The sequence below is a fragment of the Nyctereutes procyonoides genome, unplaced genomic scaffold, assembly GCF_905146905.1.
Source record: "Nyctereutes procyonoides isolate TBG_1078 unplaced genomic scaffold, NYPRO_anot_genome, whole genome shotgun sequence".
Classification (NCBI taxonomy): domain Eukaryota; kingdom Metazoa; phylum Chordata; class Mammalia; order Carnivora; family Canidae; genus Nyctereutes; species Nyctereutes procyonoides.
The window spans coordinates 53044601-53070447 of record NW_026575126.1 but is presented as its reverse complement, the minus strand read 5'-3'; the positions used below and the strand labels follow the sequence as shown (position 1 = coordinate 53070447).

Genomic DNA, 25847 nt, shown 5'->3' with positions numbered 1-25847 from the left:
CTACCCTACCTTACTGCTTCTGTAGGACCTCTGTGTGTATAACTCCTTGAGAAAACACAGCCCTCCCATTAGCAGGCCATGGCTTTAAAGAACTTTACTATTAATAGGAAAGGGATTTGAAAAAGAATCCAATCTCCATTATCCCAGTTCTCTTAGGATTGTGGCTCACCCACAAGACATGACTAGCTAGGAGGATCTCAGCTTCAGACCCAACTACCCACTGAACATCTCTTCTGGAGTATCTCTGAGGCACTTCAAACCCAGCATATCCTAATCTTTCCTAATTCCCGTGGACTAACTCTTTCTCCTCCAGTGTTCTTTGTATTTCAGTGAATGCCATTACTGTCCATGAAACTGTCCAAGCCCAAAATCTGAGAGTTGACCTTGACTGGCCCCTCTCTTATCTTCCACATCTAAACAACAGATCCTGTCCATCTTATCTCCTAAAATCTCAAATATTTAAACTTCTTTAATGTTTCTGGCACCTTTTCCAAGCCACCACCATTTTGAATTATTCTAAGACCTTCTATCTGGCCATTCTATCTTTTTCCAACACATTATCTATCTTGCAGCCACATAATCTTTTCCTTTTAAAAAATAATTTTTTGAGAGAGAGAGAGTGTGTGTGTGTATGTGTGTGTTTGTATGTGCAGGGGCAGGGGGCGGGAGAAGCAGAGGCTGAGGGACAGAGTCTTAAGCAGAATGCTCAGTGCAGAGCCCACAATGGAGCTCTATCTCAGGGACCCCAGATTGTGACCTGAGCCAAAATCAAGAGTCAGACACAGAACAGACTAAGCCACCCAGGCACACCCAGAGTGATCTTTTCAAAACACAAATCTGATTAGGGCTTTCCTTTGCTATTACTCCAATATCTCCCCTCTTTCAAAGATACCCTCCAATCTCTATACCAAGGCCCACAAGATCCTGCATGATCTGGGTCCTGCTCACTTTCCCAACTTTTGTCTATCCCTTACCTCATGCCCTGAGAACCAGCTATCCTTGTCTCTATAGTTTGATAAATGCTACTTTTTATGTCTTTGTGCCTTTGCTCTTGCTATTCAGACTGCACAGGAAGCCTTCCTCTTCTTCCCACCCCCATTCCTCCAGGGTGTTGCTATTCAGTTGTTATCATTGTATAACTTTGCATCATCACAGATAACCGTGGTCCACCAAAAACCTTGACTTCCTTCTGGTCTGGTTAATAAGTTAGAAAACTTATTAACAAAACTTGTTCTGGTCTGAATATTACTATCTGGGGATGGGGCAGAGGGGAGAAAATAGGCTTAGTTTAAATTTGATTAAATGATTAACCGAAGGCTACAGCTTCAGCCTCTATGATTGTCTTAGGTTAGGGACAATGGCTTGGTGTGTCTTGGTTCTAGGTATTATTTTCCCTAACAGTTCATGATGGGTAACTCTAAATTTCATTTGTCCATACTGGGGAGAGGAAAAGACCTGTCACTTCAAGTGAAATTGTTAAAACATTCTGTCTTTCCTCACCAAACTCTGAGTCAACTGACATGGACACAATGACTTTCTTACATACCTCCTTTCAAGGTGCTCAGGCAGGACCTAAATGTCCCCTCTTTGTCATCAGAGCCTCTGTCAGCAAAAAGTAAGGATTCCCAGCATTTATCTCTCAGACTGTCATCAGTCTGAACCAAATAGCACAAAAGGGAGAAAAAGATGGTGTCAATTCTGCTTAGAGCTCTTTTCCCACCCCACATGTACACACACACACACACACACACACACACACACACACTGCCCCAGATATGTGTCCCAGCCCATAAATCAATGCTTTCATTCCTACCTTGAAGGGAAAGAGGATTGCAAGGCAAGTCCATGATTGTGTTTCACCATCTTGGGTAAGCCTGTGGTCCCACTGGTGAAGAAGATGGCCATTGGGTCCAGTGTCTTTGACTTAATACAGGTGTAATTTGGGGATGTTGATCTGCCAAGGGATTCAATACAAAAGGGGAGAAGTCATATTTACTGCTTTTCCATCCCCGGAGAAGTGAAAGAAACAATATGGGGCTTGGAGTCAGAAAACTGGAGGTTTCTAATACTGGAGGGAAAACTGGTTCTCCCAGAATTAGGAATCAAACAGAGTTTGAAAGTAAGTTGGATAAGTAGATTGACATTTCTTCATTTAAAAAAGGGGTGGAGGAATAAAGTGGGTTATTTTACATGTAACAAGCACTGAAATAGTACTTCCAGGCAGTACTCCAAATGATTTACAAATAAGAACTCATTCAACATTCAAAGCAACCCTAATAGGCGAATACTGCTCTTATTGTTCACATTATGTGGATGAGAAAACTGAGGCTCAGAAGACATGTGTCCATTAAATGGTCCAGCCAGTATTCAAATTCACTCAGTCTGATCCACAGACTCTGCTCATAATCACACTGTTAAGCCTTTTTTTTTCTACAGGAACCAGTTTTATAGGAATTTCACCCCATGACCTTGGCAGTGAAGGGTAGGGAAGAGAAAATGAGGATGCACATTTGCCCCTGTGTAAGCTTGAGATGGTAGGTAGAATCTGTAGGGTCCCCCAGTGTGCCTAATTCTTGGAGGCTTCTCCTAGACTGGGAGTCTCTGGAGCCTATACCTATTATAAATGCAAGTTCCCTACGGTGTTTGATCAGCAAATGATCCCAAGGCTGCAGGACACACTAGCTCTTGCTGTAAAATGATATCAGATTGACTTTTTTGGCAATTTGAGGGAGTTTTAGAGAATACTCTTTACTTAAACCATTTTCTTCTAATTGACTTTAAAATCCAGTGTAAGATATGACTTCAGTATGATATTTGCCTTTTGAGGCTGAAGTAAAGGACTTTAAAAACTGAGGGGTTACTTTAAGAAAAGAAACCCGGTGTGGTTTGTGGGTTATCTGATTTTCATATATCTGAAGGCTTACTGAATCAGAATCCTGGAGGTGGACGTGGTCCTTCTTACCTTCAATACTCTAAAGGTATGCAGTCCCTAAAAGATGGAAAGTGTTTTCTCCCCCAAGCTGCCTGCCAGCCACAGGCTCAATTTTCTTGCAGTATCAGGTTTTCCCTTAAAAATTCATCCCTTAATCTTTCATTCAACCTCTTCATATATTTACTTTTTACATAAGCATAATATTTCAGTTTCCCTACCTACAAGAAAGACCAACACAACAACCCTCTGACTTTATACATCTCCTTTGCATAGGGGTGATTATACTTTAGTGACAGAGGTGTGGAAGTTCAGTACCCTCATTTTACAAATAAAGCAACTGCACTCAGAAAAGGGGAAGGAACCAGCTTAGGGTTACACACCAAATCAGTAGCATAACTGGGAAAAGGTTTCTGGGACACCTGGGTGGCTCAGTGGTTGAGCAGCTGCTTTTGGCTCAGGGTGTGATCCCATGGTCTCGGGATCGAGTCCCACATTGGGCTCCCTGCAGGGAGCCTGCTTCTCCCTCTGCCTATGTCTCTGCCTGCCTCTCTCTCTCTGTGTCTCTCATGCATAAATATATAAAATCTTTAAAAAAGGTTTCTGCCATCAGACCTGGTGAGCCTCCTCCCACTAGTTGTCTACCAGCACTTGGGAGCAAATGGCCTTCTCCTGCCCTGCCTTGGAAAGCATATTCATCAGAACAGAAACTCACTTCATCTATGATCGTAAGTCCAGCCACCCTTAATGGCTATGGTCAGACCCTGGGAGCTTTGTTTTCAGAGCAGACACTCAGAAGCTAGAGAATCCACCTCTGGGGCAAAGGTATCTATGGTCACAATGCCCTTGGCTTTAGACACTTGTAATTGGTAGAGAATGTCCTTGGCCTTTATCTGGGTGGTTCCTGGTATGAAGATTATTCCTGGGAATGAAAAAGGAACTTTTGGGTTTCAGGCCTGGCTTATGTACATAGAAATCCACTAGCCTCTTGCCGTGCAAAGTATGGTCCATGGACCAGCATCATTAGTACCACCTAGGACACAAAAATCTCATGCCCCATCCCAAGCCTACCGAGTCAGAATCTTCCCTTGACCATGATGTCCAACGGATTCCTATGCACACTAAAATTTGAAAAGCCTGCCCTATCCTTTTTTACTCTATATGGATCTAGCCAGTAGACAGGTGGATCCTAGTTTATACAGGATCTGGGACTATGGACAGTGTCCCTGACATCAGGATTAGCTACATCCCTGTTTCCATTTTTCTCCTCTCATTTCCTTCTCTGTCTGGGCCTTGCATAATCTTGAATCGTCTCTCTTTCCCTCACTTTTCATATCCAAATTTAACTACATTATCTTTTGAACTTCCTACTACCCCTTCCATTTTCAATCACCTGCTTTCCCTTCTTCCATCTTCTATCACCAACAATTAGTTCAAATCTTCATATGGCCCTATTAGGTTCTAATCTCTCCACCAGATGCCTTATCCTGAGTCTTCCTCCTACCCAACTTCCATATTATTTCCTGTTCAGGTTCTATAGAACCCGACTTTTCCCCTTCCACTTTTCTTCTCTTCACCAGCACCTGTACCTTCCCAGGAAAACATCATACTTTCCACCCAACACTGAAGACACTGCCCACCCTCCATCTTTCTCTCCTGAAAATCTATTCTCTTTTTCAAGATAGCTATTCTTTATAAAGCTTCTCCTGACTCTTAAGTCTTTGCATGTGCTATGCCCATTCTTGGAATTCCCTTCCTTTGCTTCTATCCTTTAATTCTGCCTCTCCCAGAGGGCTCAGCTCATGTCTTGAGTTTCCCATGGGCCATCTCTTAGCTCTAAGAGGACATGGCTTCTCTATACTCTCTATACCTGCCATTGCTGTTAATTCCTGATTCCACATGACCTTGATGGATTAATCTAGTACTTTATTAGTGAGAGAATATATGAACACACATAACAAAGTAATTCAAAAAACAGCCCATAAGTCCCACACCAATTCTAAATTATACAGATAAATAGATTGGCAATTAAAAAGGCAAGGAAAATATCTATAGGACAATACTAACTAATAAATATAGAAAGAATAATATAAGTAGAAAATTCTTACATAAAACCACCATAATAATATGCAATTCAACCAAGAATCATCAATGGATTCTCAAGTCACAGGGTAAAAGACGGTTGGGGAACAGGATATTCACATAATCTCATAAGTATTACAGCATAGATTACTTACTAATTACAAAGGGAAAAGATTAAAAAAAAACAAAGGGAAAAGGTGCCTTACAAAGGTAAATATCACTGATGGTAGGACAAACCAACTTGATGTATCTCCTGATGTAAAGCATGAGATAAGCAAATTGTTCTTTTAGTGCTCCAACTAAAAGTGTTTAACTGAATATAATCCTGAGGAAAGAGTCAGAAATACAAATATTGTGGCACCTTCTGCGAAACAACTGGCTCAGACATTTCCAAAACTTGTCCATGCAGAAAAGTCTAGATTGAAGGAGACTGAGGAGGTGTGACGGCTTAACACAATGCATGATCCTCTATTGGATTTTGGATTCAAACAAAAAAAGACACTACTCGGACAATTAAAGAATTTTGACTATGGATGTATCAGTGATAGATGTCTTGTATGACAACTCTGTTGTGGTTAGGTCAGGAGAATGTCTTGGATCAATGCAGATGCATACTCCAGTGTTTATGGATGGTTTTCTGGTGTTTATGAATGTCCCAATGTCTGCAACTGATACTTAAATGATTAAGCGGAGTGTAAACTCCACTTCAGTTTATCCCCTTGGTTATTCACACACCACAGGGCTGGGTTTGGACCTCTCTTGCCCTCCTGGTCAAGATCATATACCAAGTGTTACTTTCTACTTTAAAGAAAGGGCCACTTACCTCACCAATCTACTACCATAGACACATTTCAGTGAAAGTGTAGCCCAGGGACTGAGATCCCATTTTAAAGCATTTATAGAACCATAAGAAGTTGGGGATAGAGTGTATGATCCAGTCAACTTCTTCTGGTCTACTGTCACCACCTCCTCTTAAGTCACATAAAATCATGAATAGCCTTCATGGTGCCTATTAACGCCTTAAAATTTCATTCCCCCATGTGTCTGTCTCAGTTTCATATGGAAAATAGGTTCTCCTCTGTGCCTGTTTTCTCATCTATGAAATGGGTACATCTCTCACCTATGAAATGGGTGCAATACTTCTTAGAAAGTAGTAAAGTTTAAATTCGTTATTTAAAGAGATAAAGTGTACATATACATACACATATCATATACACTTTACCTCTTTAAATAATGAATGCCTGGCACATAGTAGGTACTCAATAAAATTACCATTATTGTTATTATTATTATTATTACAACAAAACAAGAGACTAAGTCTTGAATATTTGAGGAAATTTATTTTTAAAATTATGGTATATCGAGAGGTGAAATAAGCAAGAAGGCAGACCTGGAAGTTCCAAGGTAACCTTTGTTCCCTCACAGAAATATAAATAAACAATAGACTAAAATAGCTTTGTAGGAACTTTAGGAGCAGTCAAGGATCTGCAGCAACCAACAAATGTCCAAACATTAAAAATCCATACTCAAAATGGTAAGAAATTTTATGTTGTTTTTGCTTACCCTTGCCCCATCCCCTCTCTGGTGTTGTGTGAAATAGGAGGAAGCCATCCAATTCCCAGCCTCTCCCTTGGGACAGAGGAAAAGACTGGAATTTGTTTCAATATTCTGGCTTATCATGACTGGTTTCTGCTTCATCCAACTTGGAGCTAAGAATGGTGCCATACAGGATGGCTGGGTGGCTCAGCGGTTGAGCATCGGCCTTTGGCTCAGGACATGATTGATGCCAGAGTTCCAGGATCGAGTCCCACATTGGGCTCCCTGTGGGGAGCCTGCTTCTCCCTCTGCCTTTGTCTCTGCCTCTCTCTCTCTGTGTCTCTCATGAATAAATAAATAAAATCTTTTAAAAATCATATCTTCGTTTTAAAAAAAGATTGGTGCCATGGTTTGAGTATCAGGTTGGAGGTATCTAAAAGCAGTGGCAGATGCCACAGTGAGTGGAAACTGTAGACCGTGGCCACCTTGGGGGAAGACCACAGACAGAAGAAGAACAATAAAGCATTTAGGGCCCCAAGACGAGGTAGGTGTGAGACTTTTAAAGAAATAAAAACCTGCAAAAGCAGCAACATATTTGGGAAAATTGAGGAAAAAAGCACATGCATAGGCCTAGGAAGGACACATGCCCAAGACCTTAAGTTTTCATATTGGTCAGATTACTGAAGGCCTTTCTTTGCAAGGATCCAGCTGCAAGACAGAGTCTGGCTGCATTTTTTTTTCAAATATCCGGTTTTCAACAACAGATCACAAGGCCATGTTCCCCTTTAGAAGGAACAAAATGAATCTCCAGAAACTGACCCTAAGAGACACAGGTTTCCATTACTAGACAAAGACTTCATTCTTTTTAAAAGATTTTATTTACTTATTTGACAGAGGGAGAGAGAGAGAGAGAGAGAGAGACAGACAGACAGACAGACATAGGCAGAGGGAGAAGCAGGCTCCATGCAGGGAGCCTGAGGTGATACTCGATCCCAGGTCCCTGGCAGGTGCTAAACCGCTGAGCCACCCAGGCTGCCCGCCATGGCCTCTAGTCTCCTGGAGTCACTAATAGGGTAAACCTTAGGATCTCAGTAAAGGGCATGAGTGTACACCCTACGGGGCATCTGGGAGAAGCCGGTCGGTCAGGCAGGCGGCTCTGGTCGGAGGTGTCTGCGCCCTGCTGCCTTCGAGAGGCTCGGCCCCAGGAGCATGATTCCAGCAGAGTGGACACAACCCAGGATTCTGCACTCCCCCCAGGACAGGCGGAGATAGGGAGGGCACAGGACAGTGAGGACTCTTCTGCCGCTGGGCACCCCCAAGCTGTGCAGATCAAGGCCCCCTGCCAACCTGGGAGCATCTGGGCCAGTGCAGACTGGGAGACTGCATTACTTACTGCGGGGAGCTGACTCCAGAGCTGGAGACCTGGCCGCCACCAGTGTGGTTGTTCCTCCTTGTGTCACCGTGTGCCTGGGAGAGGCTGGGCCACCAGGGAGCAGGGGCCTCACGGGGTAAACAACTCCCATTGAGCCCCACACGTGGTGGTGGGGGGCATCACCCCAGGTACACACACCTGAGCATCAGCACAGCAGACCCTCCCCCAGAAGAACTGCTGGAAGAACAGGGAAGAGAAAGATCTTGGCCAAGCAGCGGGATTTATAGTATACAGAACTAGAGGGTGCCCCTCCTATACTTTTCCTTCCTTTTTTCAGTACAACTCATTTTTATATCAGACTGTAAATTTCTAATATTTTTTCTCTTTTCCCACCTTAACTACAATATTTTACCACCTCTTCATTTTTAAGTTTCTTTTTGACTTTCATATTTCTACCATTACAGGTCCTAGATATATTTTCCACTTCTAGATTCCCTTCAACATACTCAATTTAATTTTGGGAGATATACAAGATTGTTTTTTTGGGTTGTTTTGTGTTTTTTTGTTTTCTTTGCCTCATTTTGTTCTACAATTATGGAAGTTAATACCTTCCAAAACATGACCAGCACGCACCCAGAACCAAGTGTTATACAGTGCTGGTTCATTCTGTGAGATTCCCTTTTTTCTAAGATTTTATTTATTTATTCATGAGAGACACAGAGAGAGAAAGAGGCAGAGACACAGGCAGAGGGAGAAGCAGGCTCCAAGCAGGGATCCCAATGTGGGACTCCATCCCAGAACTCCAGGATAACGCCCTGGGCCAAAGGCAGGCGCTAAACTGCTGAGCCACCCAGGGATCCCCTGTGAGATTCCTCATTCCCATTCTGCCCCCCTCTTTAATCTCATTGATGTTTTGATGTTCAATGGTGGGGGTCCCTACAAGTATTTCTGGTTTAAATAAATTTGGGACTGAGAATCTTCTAACATACAAAACTTAATACACTCAGGACCAAGAGGATCATGCTCTAGGACCCCTCAAGTAGACTATATTCTCCCTCCACTACAACTTCATCACCACCACCATCTCCCAGTTACCCACCCTTGTTTTTCCTCCTTTTTTTTTCTTTTTCTTTCTATTCTCTCTTTACTTGTGTTTTTTCCCCCTCTTCTTTGTTTTTCCTTTTTCCTTTTCTTTTTCTCTTCTTCTTTGGGACTTTTGGCCTTTTATTTTTTACAACTTTGTTTTAAAATTTGTTTTCCACTTTAGTGATCCTTTTGTTTTATTTCGTCCCAATCATTGTTTTCATTTTTGGGTCTCTGACCATGTCAGAATCATATGGGGTGAAGTTTACTTAGGTCTTGGTTCATCATCTTGACTCAGCCCACTCATACACCACTCCTCGCTGAGCAAAATGACTAGAAGGAAGAATTCACCACAAAAGTTAAGAAGCAGAAACAGTACTACTGTCACAGAATTATAGGATATGGATTACAATTCAATGTCAGAAAGCCAAATCAGAAGCACAATTATAAAGCTACTGGTGGTTCCAGGAAAAAGCATTAAGTATTCTAGAGACTCCATGACTGCATGATTTAGATCTAATCAGGCCGAAATTAAAAATCAATGAAAAGAGATGCAATCCAAACTACAGGTCCTAACCACAAGGGTTAATGAGGTGGAAGAAAGAGTGAGTGGCATAGAAGACAAGTTGATTGCAAGGAAGGAAGCTGAGGAAAAAAGAGACAAACAATTATAAGACACCATGAGGAATGTTTAAGGGAAAGAAATGAAGCCTCAGAAGGAAAAATCTACGTACAATTGGGGTTCCAGAAAACGCAGAGAGGGACAGAGGAAGAGAGTATATTTGAACAAATCATAGCTGAGAATTTCCATAATTTGGGGAGGGAAACAGGCAATCATATTCAGGAATAGAGAGGATTCGCCCCCAGAATCAATAAAAACCATTTAACACCTCGACATTTTAAAGTGAAACTTGCAAATTCTAAAGATAAAGAAAAAAATCCTTAAAGCAATAAGAGAAAAGAGATCCCTAACTTATATGGGGAGAAATATTAGATTAACGGCAGACCTCTCCACAGAGACCTGGCAGACCAGAAAGGGCTGGCAGGATATATTCAGGGTCCTAAATGAGAAGAACATGCAGCCAAGAATACTTTATCTGGCAAGGCTCTAATTCAGAATAGAAGGAGAGATAAAGAGCTTCCAAGATAGGCAGAAACTGAAAGAATATGTGACCACCAAACGGGCGCTCCAAGAAATATTAAGGGGGACTCTGTAAAAGAAAGAGGAAGTCCAAGGAAACAACCCACAAAAACAGGGACTGGATAGGTATCATGATGACACTCAATTCATATCTTTCAATAGTAACTCTGAATGTGAATGGGCTAAATGATCCCATCAAAAGATGCAGGGATTCAGACTGGATAAAAAAACAATACACATTCTTCTCAAGTGCACATGGAACTTTCTCCAGAATAGACCACATACTGGGTCACAAATCAGGTCTCAAGTGATACCAAAAGATTGGGATTGTCCCCTGCATATTTTCAGACCACAAAGCTTTGAAACTAGAACTCAATCAAAACAGAAAAATTGGAAGAAACTCAAACACGTGGGGGTAAAGAGCATCCTGCTAAAAGATGAATGGGTCAACCAGGAAATTAGAGTAGAATTTAAAAGATTCATGGAAATTAATGAAAATGAGGGTACAGCAGTTCAAAATCTTTGGGATACAGCAAAAGCAGTACTGAGAAGGAAACACATCACAATACAATCCTCTCTCAAAAAAAATGGAAAAAACTCAAATACACAAGCTAACCTCACACCTAAAGAAAGTGGAGAAAGAACAGCAAATAAAACCTACAGCAAGAAGAAAGGAGAGTTAATAAAGATTGGAGCAGAACTCAATGAAATAGAGACCAGAAGAACTGTAGAAAAGAGCAACAAAACTAGGAGTTGGTTTTTTGAAAGAAGCTTTGCACAGCAAAGGAAATAGTCAACAAAACTCAATGACAACCTACAGAATGGGAGAAGATATTTGCAAATGACATATCAGATAAAGGGCTAATATCCAAGATCTATAAAGAACTTATGAAACTCAAAAGGAAAGAAACAAACAATCCAATCATGAAATGGGCAACAGACCTGACCAGAAATCTCACAGAGGAAGACATAGACATGGCCAATGAGCACATGAGAAAATGCTCCGCATCACTTGCCATCAGGGAAATACAAATCCAAACCACAATGAGATACCACCTCACACCAGTGAGAATGGGGAAAGTTAACAAGGCATGAAACAATAAATTTTGGAAAGGATGTGGAGAAAGAGGAACACTCTTGCACTGTTGGTGGCAGTGTGAACTGCTGCAGCCATTCTGGAAAACTGTGTGGAGGTTCCTCAAAGAGTTCAAAATAGATTTGCCCTACGACCCAGCAATTGCCCTGCTGGGGATTTACCCAAAAGATACAGATGTAGTGAAACGCCAGGACACCTGCACCCCGATGTTTCTAGCAGCAATGTCCACAATAGCCAAAGTGTGGAAGGAGCCTCGGTGTCCATCGAAAGACGAATGGATAAAGAAGATGTGGTCTATGTACACAATGGAATATAACTCAGCCATTAGAAATGACAAATACCCACCATTTGTTTCTATGTGGATGGAACTGGAGATGATAATACCTTATGCTGAGTGAAATAAGTCAATCAGAGAAGGACAAACATTATATGGTCTCATTCATTTGGGGAATATAAAAAATAGTGAAAGGGAATGAAGGGGAAAGGAGAAAAACTGAGTGGGAAATATGGGAGACAGAACATGAAAGACTCCTAACTCTGGGAAACGAACAAGGGGTGGTGGAAAGGGAGCTGGGCGGGGGTGGGGGTTACTGGGTGACCGGCACTGAGAGGGGCACTTGATGTTATGCTATATGTTGGCAAATTGAACCCCAATTTAAAAATATGTAAAAAAAACCCATTAAACCATTAGCCAGCCTTATTAAAAAGAAAAGACTCAAATTAATAAAGTCATGAATGAAAGAGGAGACATCACAACGGATACTCAGGAAATACAAAAGATTTTAAAAGCATAATATGAGCAGCAGCTATATGCCAATAAATTAGGCAATCTAGGAGAAATGGACACATTTCTGGAAAGTCACAAATTATCAAAACTGAATCAGGATGAAATAGAAAACCTGAACAGGCCAATATCCAGAAGGAAATTGAATCAAAAACCTCCCAAGACACAAAAGTCCAGGGCCAGATGGCTTTCCAGGGGAATTCTATCAGACGTTTAAAGCAGAAACAATGCTTATTCTACTAAAGCTGTTCTGAAAGAAAGGGAAAGAATACTTCCAAACTCATTTTATGAGGCCAGCATCATCTTAATTCCAAAACCAAAGACCCAACCAAATGGAGAATTATAGACTAATATCCCTGATAAACAGAGATGCAAAAATTCTCAACAAGATACTAGCCAATAGGATCCAACAGTACATAAAGAAGATTATTCACTATGACCAAGTGGGATTAATCCCCGGGATGCAAGGCTGGTCCAACACTTATAAAAAAATCAATGTGATAGGTCATATCAACAAGAGAAAAAACAAGAACCATATAATCCTCTCAATAGATGAAGAGGAATCATTTGAAAAATACAGCATCCATTCCTGATCAAAACTCTTCAGAGTGTAGGGATAGAGGGAACATTTCTCAGCATCTTAAAACCATCTACGAAGAGCCCACAGCAAATATCATTCTCAATGGGTAAACACTGAGAGCCTTTCCCTTAAGATCAGGAACATGATAGGGATGTCCAGTCTCACCACTGCTATTCAACATAGTACTAGAAGTCCTAGCCTCAGCAATCAGGCAACAAAAAGAAATAAAAGGCATTCAAAATGGCAAATAAGAAGTCAAACTCTCCCTCTTCACGGATGATATGATACTGTACATAGAAACTCCAAAACACTCTACCCCTAGATTGTTGGAATTCATACAATTGGGAAATGTGGCAGGATACAAAATCAACGCCCAGAAGTCAGTGGCATTTCAATACACTAAGAGTGAAGAAAAAGAAATTAAGGAGTCAATCCCATTTTCGATTGCACCCAAAAGCATAAGATACCTAGGAATAAACCTAACCAAAGAGTTAAATGATCTATACCCTAAAAACTACAGAACACCCCTGAAAGAAATTGAAGGAGACACAAAGATATGGAAAAACATTCCATGCTCATGGATTGGAAGAATTAATATTGTGAAAATGTCTATGCTACCCAGGGCAATTTACACATTCAATGCAATCCCTATCAAAACACCATGGGTCTTCTTCACAGAGTTGGAACAAATCATCTTAAGATTTGTGTGGAATCAGAAAAGACCCCGAATACCCAGAGGAACATTGATAAAGAAAACCAGAGCCAGGGACACCACAATGACAGATTTCAAGTCATACTACAAAGCAGTGATCATCAGGACAGTGTGGTACTGGCACAAAAAGAGACACACAGATCAATGGAACAGAATAGAGAAGCCAGAAATGAGTCCTCAGCTGTATGGTCAACTAATATTAGACGAAGCAGGAAAGAGTATCCACTAAAAAAGGACAGTCTCTTCAATAAATGGTGCTGGGAAAATTGGACAGCCACATGCAGAAGAATGAAACTAGACCATTCTCTTACACCATACACAAAGATAAACTCAAAACAGATGAAAGATCTAAATGTGAGACAAGAATCCATCAAAATCCTAGAGGAGAATATAGGCAACTCCCTTTTTGAACTTGGGCACAGCAACTTCTTGCAAGATACATCTATGAAGGCAAAGGAAACCTAAGCAAAAATGAATTATTGGGACTTAAGATAAAAAGCTTCTGCACAGCAAAGGAAACAGTCAACAAAACTAAAAGACAGCCTACAGAATGGGAAAAGATTTGCAAATGACCAATGAAGACATAGACATGGCCAACAAATACATGAGAAAATGCTCTACATCACTTGCCATCAAGGACATACAAATCAAAACCACAATGAGATACCACCTCAAACCAGTGAGAATGGGCAAAATTAACAAGACAGGAAAAAAAAATGTTGGAGAGGATGTGGACTGCACTGTTGGTGGGAATGTGAACTGCTATAGGCACTGTGGAAAACTCTGTGGAGTTTCCTCAAAATGTAAAAAAATAGATCTACCCTATGACCCAGCAATTGCACTACTGGGGATTTACCCCAAAGATACAGATGCAGTGAAAAACTGAGACACCAGCACCCCGATGTTTATAGCAGCGATGTCCACAATAGTCAAACTGTGGAAGGAGCCTCGGTGTCCATCGAAAGATGAATGGATAAAGAAGATGTGGTCTATGTATACAGTGGAATATTACTCAGCCATTAAAAACAAGGAATACCCACCATTTGCTAAAACGTGGATGGAACTGGAATGTATTATGCTGAGTGAAGTAAGTCAATCGGAGGAGGACAATCCTTATATGGTTTCATTTATTTGGGGAACATAAGGATGGTGTAAGGGACTGGAGGGGAAGGGAGAGAAAATGAGTGAGAAATATCAGAGAGGATAACAGAACATGAGAGACTCCTAACTCTGGGAAACGAACAAGGGGTAGTGGAAGGGGAGGTGGGCAGGGGGATGGGGTGACTGGGTGTTGGGCACTAAGGGGGCACTTAATGGGATGATCAATGAGTGTTATACTATATTTTGGCAAATCGAACTCCAATTTAAAAAATACAAAAAAAAAAAAAGAATTCCTGCAACAGAGCTCTGATTTCATAAGTCTTTGAACTGAAAAAGCTACTTATTTTATGAAACAACATATTTAGGGGATATTGGAGTTACACAGTCAAACTTGGTTCCACTGCCTACAGGCTGAGGGATCGTGGCCTCTGTTTATGTCTCTGAACCTGAAAACACACTAGTAATATCTACCACCTAGCTTCGCATGGGATTAGTGAGATAATCTATATAAATTATGTTGCCAGCAGTTGTGTCTAATATACAAAAAGAGCTCAATAAATATTGAAGTGCTCTCAAACTCCCAGCAAATTCTGAAGCCAAACCCCTCCAGTTAGATATCTTTTTTAAAAAGCATTTTAAAAAAATGAAAGCCATTCACTTTATATAATATGAACCAACTTCTGCATTGCAGAATTTTCTTTCAAGTATTAACTTTCTGGGTCTTTCTTACTCCCCTCTGTAACCCCCTCCACAGCCTACCACATTAAAAAGATCGGCTTCTATAGGCCTTCTATGTGCTAGCATATCACGTAGGTATTCTCATTTATTCTTCTCATTCAATATCACCATCCTCATTTTGTATTATGGAAGTGAAGTGTCGACCAACTTACCTAGATAACTTTCAAATCATCCTGAAAACCTACGAATTTGACCTGAGATTTGAAGAGAGAACAGCTGGAATGCTACAGTGAGAAGAGTTCGCACTTCTATCAAGGTAGGAAGATGGAAAAAAGTAAAGAAATAAAAAAGCATCCAAGGGGGAGGAGCCCCCACCAGGAGCCTGGCCAAGGCCGCGGGGCGAGTGCCTCCAGGACAGGAAAGCTCAGGCCCGGAGAAGCAGGAGCTTCACCAATCTTCCCGGAGGGAAAGGCGCTCGCAGGAGCACGGGCAGGACCCCAGGATGGGCAGTGATGCCCTCAGGCTCCCAGGGTCACTAACAGAGCACCTGCGCTCCGGGGAGAGTGTGCCACACCCCGTGGTCGAGCTCCCTAAGGGGCTGCAGCGCCGCCCAGCTGGACCCGGGAGCAGCTCAGAGGCAGCTCCGCCGGCAGCCCCGGCGGAAGGGGGCTGCGCAGCCCGGGAGAGTGATTCCAGCAGCGCAGGCCCTGGAGCCAATGGCGCCGCGGGACACAGCCGAGGATCTGGCGCTACCCCCAGGACAGGCGGAGGCCGGGGGGGACACCGGACAGCGAGGACGCTCCTGCCACCGGGCACCCCTGAGCTGTGCAGATCAGCGCCCCCCCACCCCCCCGCCCCCGGAGCATCCAGGTCCCTGCAGACTGGGAGCTGCAGTAGTGACAGCAGGAGCTGAATCCAGGGCTGGAGAGCTGGCCGCTGCCACTGTTGTTGTTCCTCCTCGAGTCACCTTGTGCCTGGGACTGAGCAGGGCCGCCAGTGAGCAGGGGCCTCACAGGATAAACAGCTCCCACTGAGCCGTGCACCTGGCAGGGGGGTGGGGCAGCTCCCCCAGATGCACACACCTGAGAGTCAGCACAGCAGGCCCCTCCCCCAGAAGGCCAGCTGGAAGGACAGGGGAAGAGCAAATTATTGACCAAGCAGCGCTGGAAAGTTCCAGGGGAAGTCGAGGGATTTACAGTATATAGAATCAGAGGATACTCCCCCTTGTTTTTTGGTTTCTGTTTGTCCCCCCCCCCCCGCTTTTTTTCGTTTTTCTCTCTTTTTCTCCTTTTCCCAGTACAACTTGCTTTTGTCCACTCTGCACCGAAGAAAATGACTAGAAGGAAAAACTCACCAGAAAAGAATCAGAAACAGTTCTCTCTCCCACAGAGTTACAAAATTTGGATTACAATTTAATGTCAGAAAGCCAGTTCAGAAGCACAATTATAAAGCTACTGATGGCTGTAGGAGAAAGCATAAAGGATTCAAGAGACTTCATGATTGCAGAATTTAGATCTAATCAGGTTGAAATTAAAAATCAATGAAATGAGATGCAATCCAAACTGGAGGTCCTAATGACGAAGGTTAATGACGTAGAAGAACGAGCGACAAGAACAACTTGTCATCGAAGACAAGTTGATGGCAAGGAAGGAAGCTGAGGAAAAAAGGACAAACAATTAAAAGATCATGGGGATAGGTTAAGGGAAATAAATGACAGCCTCAGAAGGAAAAATCTACATTTCATTGGGGTTCCAGAGGGCGCCAAAAAGGGACAGAGGCCCAGAAAGTGTATTTGAACAAATCATAGCTGAGAACTTCCCTAACTTGGGAAGGGAAACAGGCATCCAGATCCAGGAGATAGAGAAATACCCCCGCTAAAATCAATAAAAACCGCTCAACACCTCGACATTTAAGAGTGAAACTTGCAAATTCCAAAGATAAAGAGAACATCCTTAAAGCAGCAAGAGACAAGAGATCCCTAACATTTATGGGGAGAAGTATTAGGTTAACAGCAGACCTGTCCACAGGAACCTGGCAGGCCAGAAAGGGCTGGCAGGATATATTTAGGGTCCTAAATGAGAAGAACCTGCAGCCAAGAATACTTTATCCAGCAAGGCTCTCATTCAGAATAGAAGGAGAGATAAAGAGCTTCCAAGATAGGCAGAAACTGAAAGAATATGTGACCACCAAACCAGCTCTGCAAGAAATATTAAGGGGGACTCTGTAAAAGAAAGAGGAAGCCCAAAGAAATAATCCACAAAAACAGGGACTGAATAGGTATCATGATGACACTCAATTCATACCTTTCAATAGTAACTCTGAACGTGAACGGGCTCAATGACCCCATCAAAAGGCGCAGGGTTTCAGACTGGATAAAAAAGCAGGACCCATCTATTTGCTGTCTACAAGAGACTCATTTTAGACAGAAGGACATCTACAGCCTGAAAATGAAAGGTTGGAGAACCATTTACCATTCAAATGGTCCTCAAAGGAAAGCAGGGGTAGCCATCCTTATATCAGATAAATTAAAGTTTATCCCAAAGACTGTAGTGAGAGATGAAGAGAGACACTATATCACACTTAAGGGATCTATCCAACAAGAGGACCTAACAATCATGAATATTTATGCCCCTAATGTGGTGACTGCCAAGTATATCAATGAATTAATAACCAAAGTTAAGACATACTTAGACAATAATACACTTATACTTGGAGACTTGAACACAACACTTTCTGCAATAGATAGATATTCTAAGCACATCTCCAAAGAAACGGGAGCTTTAAATGATACACTGGACCAGATGGATTTCACAGATATTTACAGAACTTTACATCCAAATGCAACTGAATACACATTCTTCTCAAGTGCACATGGAACTTTCTCCAGAATAGACCACATACTGGGTCACAAATCAGGTCTTAACCGATACCAAAAGATTGGGATCGTGCCCTGCATATTTTCAGACCAGAATGCTTTGAAACTAGAACTAAACCATAAGAAGAAGTTTGGAAGGATTTAAAACATGTGGAGGTTAAGGACCACCCTGCTAAAAGATGAAAGGGGTCTATCATAAATAAATAAGTAAGTAAGTAAGTAAATAAATAAATAAATAAATAAATAAATCTTTGAAAGATGAAAGGGGCAACCAGGAAATTATTGAAGAATTAAAAAGATTAATGGAAACTAATGAGAATGAAGATACAAATATTCAAAATCTTTGGGATACAGCAAAAGCAGTCCTAAGGGGGAAATACATCACAAAACAACTATCTATCAAAAAACTGGAAAGAACTCAAATACAAAAGCTAACCTTGCAGGAACTGGAGGAAAAAAAGCAAATAGATCCTACACCCAGTAGAAGAAGAGAGTTAATAAAGATTCAAGCAGAATTCAATGAAATAGAGACGAGAATAACTGTGGAACAGATCAACAAAACCAGGAGTTGGTTCTTCTAAGATTAATAAGATAGATAAACCATTAGCCAGCCTTATTAAAAAGAAGAGAGAAAAAAAACTCAACTTAATAAAATCATGAATGAGAAAGGAGAGATCACCACCAATACCAAGGAAGTGAAGTGTCAAAAGAAGTTAACATCCTTGCCCAAAGTCAACCAGTTTTTAAGCGACATTGTCAGAACTTGAAATTGAGCCTTTGGATTTTAAGTTCAGGGCTCTGTAAATATTTCACTGCCCTATGACAGATGGGTGCATTGACACACACACACACACACACACACCACACTCTCTCTCTCTCTCTCTCTCTCTCTCTCTCTCACACACACACACACACACACACACACACACCTCACCAAGAAGCTGTCATTTACTTCTGTCTTACCTAGTATTGTCTAGGAAACAGCTGGGCTTCATCTTGGACTGGTATAGAAATGGAGACTTTATATATTCAGTTGTCTCTGATCAGGAAAGTTCCTAGGACTGTGCAAGCAAAAAGAACTGCCCATCTCTATGGAGGAGAACTTGGCAAGAATTGGATGATCCTGAAGTGGGAGGAGATGCCCAGATAGAACAACACAGAAAACAATCACACCCCTCTATGGACAGACAGTTGGAAAAATAAACTATATGAAGTCATTCCAGTTCTTGTGGGATGGTATATGATGTCAGTGCACAAATAAAGTGAAATGGAGGATTCTCACTAACTCCGGCTAACCTGCTCTCTTTCCCAGCCCCATACTTCCAATGTTCACATTTAAATGACAGCCAGTCAAGTGGCAGAGTAGCCTAGTAGTTAAAGCCTGTGTTGTGGAAGCAGAAAGATCTGAGTTTAAGATTCCAGTCTGCCACGTACAATCTTGTTGACTTTCACTCACCTCCTATCTCTACCCTTGTTTCCTTACATGTTAAAATGAGAATGATAATAGTGACAGCTGTTTCTTATGATTGTCTTGATCACTATTGCATTTTTAGGATTAGATGGAATAATTCATGATGATCACATAGCACAGTGCTTGGCCTGCATAATCAATATTGGCTGTTTCTATAAATTTGGGATTTGGGGAAGTCTGGGTGGCTCAGTAGGTTAAGCATCTCCCTTTGGCTCAGGGTCCTGGAATCAAGCTCCCTGCTTCTCCCTCTCTCCTGCTTGTGCTTATGTGTGCACACACTCTCTTTCTTTCTCTCTCCCTCTCTCAAATAAAATAAAACCTTAAAAAATTGGGACTTGGAGAAACAGTTTGGTGTACTAACAAAATTCAGGGTTTTTGGAATCCCCAGGTCTTGGGCTTAAATCCTGGCTCACCAACTTACAAAATGGCCTACAAGCCATTTGCCTCTTTTAACAAAAAAAGAGATTGTTAATAAGATTTGTTCCTTGAGACCTTTGAAAGAATTGCACCAGGTAAAGTCTGTACAGCACTTGGCTCATGCATGTAAGTGTTGAGTTGATATTGATGTTGCATTGAGTAAGTCTGGATTGCTGCATGAAGTGGCTTGTATTGTTAGTTTTCTACTAGAGGCATTTGGGGGTGTTTTTGGGGTATGGGGATATTTAGGACTCTGGCCCAACTTTCCCAGCACCTTTACCCTCCCACCTCCCAATGAACCAGGGACAAAAGTACCTCTACTTGAAGTCACCACAAAGATTGCTGGAGACATCTAGAACATTCCCACTGGGGCTGAGGGGAAGCCTCACTTCTGAGAGATAGATTGTCCTCCTCCTGGACAATTCATTCATGATCTGTTTTCAGCTCAAGACAGGCTTTTTGTGGAGAGAAGCGAGTGAGAAGGCAATGGTAGTTGACCAGCCATAGTAAGTAAAGATTAAACAGCCAAAGTGTCAAAGTATAAAAGACCCTCCTACTCAAGCAGAAGAGGCAGTCACTTTGGGGAGGGAAATGGGGATAGGTGGAAAAGTCTACAAGACACGCTGTGGATCTCAGTGGATCTCCTGTATGGTACTGTAACACTGGTGCTGTGGGCAAAGAAGATCAGCTCTGGGGAAGGCAGTCTGGATTCAGTCTAGCTTTCACCAGTTGCCAGCTCTGTAACATTGAACAGGTTTCTTATCTCCTTGTGCCTTAGTTTGGTCATCTGTAACAATTGGTCTATGGTAAAGATGGTGGAATTCTCTGAAGATTCCATTCTCTTTTCATTTTCATGACTCTCTTTAGTTAGAATGAGGTCACTGAATTCCAGGTCTGGACAGTGAACACTAGGCAGACAAGTCATATCTGGCCTAAGGCATTTAAGATCAGGTGTGAGTCGTCTATCTCTCTTCCCCTGACTCAGTAGTCCTGGAAACTGTGTGGAGATAGTAACATCAAAATATGTCAGAGACCTGCATGTATGCAGGTGGGCTAAAGAAAATTATTTGTGAGACTAGTGCTATATAAGTGACCTTGGAACATGGTTAGTTGACATTAGCTGGCCTCACAGATCAGAATTGGCCCTTCTGGTGTGAAATGCAAAGAGCTATAAATTTTCCCTTGCATGTCTTCTGGCTCCAGGCTAGCCTTCCCCTACTCCCTCCCCATGAGAATGGAATCTGGAGGGGAGGTGAGGCAAGTACACCTAACCCAGTCTCCTTGAATATGTAAAGACATGATAGTATAGAAATTCAGCTCACTCCAAACTTCCCGTAGGTAAACAAATGTTGAACTTCAGCCTCCATCATTTACCCTATAAATATGGCCATCATAGAGACCCTATAAAGATGGTCTCTCAGAAGTCTCACCTGAAGGGAGAATGCTCTGCCCTGGCCTCTCAATCCAGATTCCACCCTGGATCTCTCCATGGGGCTTCCCTACCTAATGAGGTTGGATGTTTTAAGTACCTGATTTGATTTAACTTTGATATAACTTTGTCTTATTCTTTTTTTAAAAAAAAAGATTTTATTTGAGAGAGGAGAGAGAGAGAGAGAGAGAGGAGAGAGAGAGAGAGAGAGAGAGAGAGAGAGAGAGGATCGAAGCAGACTCTGCACTGAGCAGGGCCTGACAAAGGGCAGGGTCCCATAGCCCTGAGATCATGACCTGAGCCAAAAACAAGAGTTGGATAGTCAACCTAGTGAGCCTCCTAGTTGCCCTGCGTTAGTCGTACTCTCCTTTACTGCTTACTATTGCCTTCATCTATGCATAGATTTTCCCTTATCTTTTTTTCTATTTCCATTCGATTTTTATTATATCAATAAAGCATTTCCCCCCTTTGAAACAGAGTAGGGCTGCTGTGAATCTTTCGTTTAGAACATCTGTAAGGCCCATTCTGCATTATAGCTTTCAGATACCATAATGTCTCATATCTCTGCACGGTTTGCTTGGATATCTGGATCTCCCAAACTAATTGCGGGATAGGCTCCTTATTCAGCTCACAGCCTCAGGGGTGTCTGTTTCTATTAATCAAGGATCCTTTTCTTTTCAGAGTACCTAGACCATAGAGGGACATAGGAGATGGAATGACACCCATGAGCAGATAGAAAAGAATGGCCAGACAAACAACAACAACCATGAATGCATCCACAAGCTGGATCTTAGTTTCTGCAAATAGTCCTGCTCTTCTGAGCCAATGCCCCCTTCCTGCTCACTCTTCCCCTCTATCCCTCCTTCTGTAGCAGACTGGATCTCTTGGAAGACTAAAGGTTTAGTGAAAGGTAAATAACATTAAGAGGTTACTTCTTTTTTTTTTTCGAAAATTTGGCTGAGTTTACATTTCTTTTTTTTATTCTATTTATTTTATTATTGGAGTTCAATTTGCCAATATATAGCATAACACTCAGTGCTCATCCCATCAAGTGCCCCCCTCAGTGCCCCTCACCCAGTCAGCCCCACCCCCCGCCCACCTCCCCTTCCACCACCCCTAGTTCGTTTCCCAGAGTTAGGAGTCTCTCATGTTCTGTCTCCCTCTCTGATATTTCCCACCCATTTTTCTCCTTTCCCCTTTATTCCCTTTCACTATTATTTATATTCCCCAAATGAATGAGACCATATAATGTTTGTCCTTCTCCGATTGACTTATTTCACTCAGCATAATACCCTCAATTCCATCCACGTCGAAGCAAATGGTGGTTATTTGTCATTTCTAATAGCTGAGTAATATTCCATTGTATACATAGACAACATCTTCTTTATCCATTCATCTTTCGATGGACACCGAGGCTCCTTCCACAGTTTGGCTATTGTGGACATTGCTGCTAGAAACATCGGGGTGCAGGTGTCCCGGCGTTTCACTGCATCTGTATCTTTGGGGTAAATCCCTAGCAGTGCAATTGCTGGGTCATAGGGCAGATCTATTTTTAACTCTTTGAGGAACCTCCACACAGTTTTCCAGAATGGCTGCACCAGTTCACATTCCCACCAACAGTGCAGGAGTGTTCCCCTTTCTCCACATCCTCTCCAACATTTGTGGTTTCCTGCCTTGTTAATTTTCCCCTTTCTCACTGGTGTGAGGTGGTATCTCATTGTGGTTTGGATTTGTAATTCCCTGATGGCAAGTGATGCGGAGCATTTTCTTATGTGCTTTTTGGCCATGTCTGTGTCTTCCTCTGTGAGATTTCTGGTCATGTCTTTTGCCAATTTCATGATTGGATTTTTGTTTTTTTTGCTGTTGAGTTTCATAAGTTTTTATATATCTTGGATACTAGCCCTTTATCTGATAGGTCATTTGAAAATATCTTCTCCCATTCTGTAGGTTGTCTTTGAGTTTTGTTGACTATATCCTTTGCTGTGCAAAATCTTCCTATCTTGATGAAGTCCCAATAGTTCATTTTTGCTTTTGTTTCTTTTGCTTTCGTGGATGTATCTTGCAAGAAGTTACTGTGGCCAAGGTCAAAAAGGGTGTTGCCTGTGTTCTCCTCTAGGATTTTGATGGAATCTTGTCTCACATTAAGAACATTCATCCATTTGGAGTTTATCTTTGTGTATGGTGAAAGAGAGTGGTCTAGTTTCATTCTTCTGCATGTGGATGTCCAATTTTCCCAGCACCATTTATTGAAGAGATTGTCCTTTTTCCAGTGGATAGTCTCTCTTGCTTTGTTGAATATTAGTTGAACATAAAGTTGAGTATCCACTTCTGGATTCTTGATTCTGTTTCATTGATCTGTGTGTCTGTTTTTGTGCCAGCACCACACTGTCTTGATGACCACAGGTTTGTAGTACAACCTGAAATCTGGCATTGTGATGTCCCCAGCTATGGTTTTCTTTTTAAATATTCCCCTGACTAGCCCATAGGATCCAACAATACATTAAGAAGATTATTCACCATGAAAAAGTGGGATTTATCCCCAGGATGCAAGGCTGGTTCAACAATCGTAAAGCAATCATTGTGATTGATCATATCAGCAAGAGAAAAAAAACAAGAACCATCTGATCCTCTCAAGAGATGCAGAGAAAACATTTGACAAAATACAGCATCCATTCCTGATCAAAACTCTTCAGAGTGTAGGGATAGAGGGAACATTCCTCAGCATCTTAAAAGCCATCTATGAAAAGCCCACAGCAAATATCATTCTCAATGGGGAAACACTGGGATCCTTTCCCCTAGGATCAGGAACAAGACAGGGATGTCCACTCTCACCACTGCTATTCAGCATAGTACTAGATGTCCTAGCCTCAACAATCAGACAACAAAAAGTAATTAAAGGCATTCATATTGGCAGAGAAGAATTCAAACTCTCCCTCTTCACAGATGACATGATACTGTACATAGAAAACCAAAAAAACTCCACCCCAAGATTGCTAGAACTCATACAGCAATTTGGCAGTGTGGCAGGATACAAAGTCAATCCCCAGAAGTCAGTGGCATTTCTATACACTAACAATGAGACTGAAGAAAGAGAAATTAAGGAGTGAATCCCATTTACAATTGCACCCAAAAGTATAAGATACCTAGGAATAAACCTAACCAAAGAGGAAAAGGATCTATAACCTAAAAACTACAGAACACTTCTGAAAGAAATTGAGGAAGACACAAAGAGATGGAAAAATATTCCATGCTCATGGATTGGCAGAATTAATATTGTGAAAATGTCCATGCTACACAGGGCAATTTACACGTTTAATGCAATCCCTATCAAAATACCAAGGACTTTCTTCAGAGAGTTGGAACAAATTATCTTAAGATTTGTGTGCAATTAGTATATTCTTTAAGTAGGAGAAAAAATAAAATTTGGCTCCTTTCACCATGGATCCTCTTAGATACTTTCTTTTGGGTTAAGATGACACTACTTGCCTTTTCTTTTAGGTTTCCAATCTGGTTCCATCTGGAATTTTGTCCTCTTCTTACTGTTTCTCAAACTTAGCCATACCTCACCTTCTTTTCTTTTCCCTTCTTTCATTCTTTCTTGCTTTGTTTCTTTCCTTCTTTTCACCTTCTTTATATCCATGCTTGATTACCTCTATTGTTATTTATTCAATATTCTGTTTTACATGAATTTCCTTTAAATATTAAATAAACAGGAAAACCCCCCATAGCAATCCAAATGAAACTCTGTACCGCTACTATAATTAAGTAATTATTTTACTTACCACAGGGAAGAGACTAAAAATGAATACAGTGAAAGCAAAAATTGTTTCTGTTATTAAACCCTGTTTCCAGTAGAGTACCCTGCCAAATATGTGAGACCAGCCTTGTTATCTTTTTGTTAAAAAAGGAAATTAAGGTTCCTCAGTTATTTATTGCTATGATAATATTGCATAACAAACAGTGTGCACATTTATTTAACACACAATTCCCTCTCGCAAATCTCAGACTAGTGGCTCTTTCCACAGTAGACCAAAAATCAAGACAAACACCGTAAATACATTTAAAACCTCTATTTGCGTCATGTCTATTAACATTCTATTGGCCAAAGCAAGCCACAGATCAAGTGCAACTCAACAAACAGAGAACCATATTCCTCCCTGCATAGGATGTGTAAGGGGGAAGGGGTGAGTAGAGGATGAATATTTGCTGGAAAACAAATCTACCATACCACAAAGGAGCAGAAGACATAAAAGTCACAAACTGAGACTTTCTAATTGACTTAATGGAAGAGAAATGGAAAGGGTGAGCTCACTCTGGTTTTGGACAAAATCAGGGTTCTTTTAGCAGAACCTGGTAAAAAAGCTGGTATAGAGGTGATTGTGGGGAAGGTCATTGAATGGGTGTATTAATCTGCTAGGGCCGGGTAACAAAACAGTACACACTGGGTGTTTTAAACAACAGACATTTATTTTCTTACAGTTCTGGAGGCTGGAAGTCCAAGATTATGGTGATGGCAGGGTTGGTGTCCTCTTCACTTGCAGATAACCATCGTCTTGCTACC

General features: G+C 41.6%; 1 pseudogene; it reads right to left on the bottom strand.

Annotated features, from left to right (window-relative positions):
- LOC129519853 (acyl-coenzyme A synthetase ACSM1, mitochondrial-like) overlaps positions 1 to 25847 on the bottom strand; it is a 49213-nt pseudogene that overhangs the window by 18454 nt on the left and 4912 nt on the right.